Genomic DNA, 2,678 nt, shown 5'->3' with positions numbered 1-2,678 from the left:
ACTAGTTTTGAGTTGTGGTTATGGTAATATTGAAGTTATATTAGTACGGTGTTGTGGATCTAGAAATACTTGTGTTGAAGTTAGTGATTCCCGTAGCATGCACGTATGGTGAACCGCTATGTGATGAAGTCTGAGCATGATTAGTCTATTGATTGTCATCCTTTGTGTGGCGGTCGGGATCGCGCGATGGTTTATACCTACCAACCCTTCCCCTAGGAGTATGCGTTGAATGCTTTGTTTCGATTACTAATAAAACTTTTGCAACAATTATATGAGTTTTTCATGACTAATGTTGATTCCATGGTTTAGATGCACTTTCACCTTCCACCATCATTATCTTCTTTAGTGTCGTGCAACTTCCTTCGGCACACAAAACCCACCATTAGCTCCCACAAAACAGCCACCATACCTACCTACTATGGCTTTTTCAAAGTCATTCCGAGATATATTCCATGCAACTACCACCATGACATGTGCTACCACGTCTACATTGCCATTGCATGATCGTAAGATAGCTAGCATGATGTTTCCATTAATGTCTATGCCATGCTAGATCATTGTCACGGTACACTACCGAAGGCATTCCATATAGAGTCATCGTTGCTCTAAGTTTTGAGTTGTAAGTGTGATGATCATCATTGATGGAGAATTGTCCCATGTGACAAAACAAAACGAGGCCAAAGATGCCCACCAAAAAAAAGAGAGGCCAAAGAGCCCATTCAAAAAAAATGAGAGAAAAAGAGAGAAGGGGCAATGTTACCACCTTTCCACACTTGTGCATATTAAGCACCATGATCTTCATGATTGAGAGTCTCTCGTTTTGTCACCACCATATAGCTAGTGGGAAATTTTCATTATATAACTCGGCTTGTATATTCCAATGATAGGCTTCCTCAAACTTGCCTTAGGTCTTCGTGAGCAAGCAAGTTGGATGCACACCCACAAGTTTTCTTTAAGAGCTTTCACATACTCTTAGCTCTAGTGCATCATTTGTATGGCAATCCCTACTCATTCACATTGATATCTATTGATGAGCATCTCCAGAGATCATTGATATGCCTAGTTAATGTGACCATCTTCTCCTTGTTTGTCTTGCAACCTCCACCACAGTCCACACCACTTATAGTGCTAAAACCATGGCTCACGCTCATGTATTACTTGAGAGTTGAAAAGGTTTGAGAAAGTAAAGGTGTGAAAACAATTACTTGGCCAATACCGGGGTTGTGCATGATTTAAATTCGTTGTGCAATGATGATAGAGCATAGCCAGACTATATGATTTTGTAGGGATGACTTTCTTTTGGCCTTGTTATTTTGAAAGTTCATGATTACCTTGATAGTTTGCTTGAAGTATTATTGTTTCCATGCCAATAGCAAACTATTGTTTTGAATCTAATGGATCTGAACATTCACGTCACATAAGAGGAGTTACAAAGGACATCTATGCTAGGTAGCATGAAAGCATCAAAAATTCATTCCTTATCACTTCCCTACTCGAGGACGAGCAGGAGTTAAGCTTGGGGATGCTTGATACGTCTCAAACGTATCTATAATTTTTTACGGTTTCACGATGTTATGTTGTCAACTTTGGATGTTTTGTTTACCTTTTATATCTTTTTTGGGACTAACTTATTAATTCAGTGCCAAGTGCCAGTCCCTGTTTTTTCTGTGTTTTTTACTCTTTTCAGATCTGATTTTGGAACAGAGTCCAAACGGAATAAAATCCCCGAAATAAATTTTCCCAGAACGGAAGAAGATTGGGAGGCTTGAGGGCCAAGCAAGTGGGCCCACAGGGGGCCCACAAGCCCTGTTGCCGCGGCCAGGGGGAATGCCGCGGCAACCAAGCTTGTGGCCCCCCTGGCGCTCCCCTGCCCTAGGTCTTTGGCCTATAAATTCCCTAAAAATCCAGAAAAAATTAGGGCATCCACAAAAACACTTTTCCGCCGACGCAAGCTTCCGTTTCTGCGAGATCTCATCTGGAGACCCTTCATGATGCCCTGCCGGAGGGGACTTTGGAGTTGGAGGGCTTCTTCATCAACATCATCGCCCCTCCAGTGACTCGTGAGTAGTTCACTCAGACCTACGGGTCCGTAGTTAGTATCTAGATGGCTTCTTCTCTCTCTTGGATCTTCAATACAAAGTTCTCCATGATCTTCATGGAGATCTATATGATGTAATCCTCTTTGGCAGTGTGTTTGTCGAGATCCGATGAATTGTGGATTTGTGATCAGATTATCTATGATATATATTTGAGTCTTTGATGATTTCTTATATGCATGATTTGATATCCTTGTAAGTCTCTCCGAGTCTTGGGTTTTGTTTGGCCAACTAGATCTATGATTCTTGCAATGGGAGAAGTGCTTGGTTTTGGGTTCATACCGTGTGGTGACCTTTCCCAGTGACAGAAGGGGCAGCAAGGCACGCATCATGTTGTTGCCATCAAGGGTAACAAGATGGGCTTTTATCGTAGATATGAGATTTTCCATCGACATCATGTCATCTTGCTTAAGGCGTTACTCTGTTCTCATGAACTTAATACACTAGATGCATGCTAGAAAGCGGTCGACGTGTGGAGTAATAGTAGTAGATGCAGAAAGTATCGGTCTACTTGTTTTGGACGTGATGCCTATAGATATAATCATTGCCATAGATAACGTCACGACTTTGCGCGGTTCTATC

This window comes from Hordeum vulgare, chromosome 4H (genome assembly GCF_904849725.1).
Source record: "Hordeum vulgare subsp. vulgare chromosome 4H, MorexV3_pseudomolecules_assembly, whole genome shotgun sequence".
NCBI classification, from domain to species: domain Eukaryota; kingdom Viridiplantae; phylum Streptophyta; class Magnoliopsida; order Poales; family Poaceae; genus Hordeum; species Hordeum vulgare.
This window is presented reverse-complemented; position numbering follows the sequence as displayed.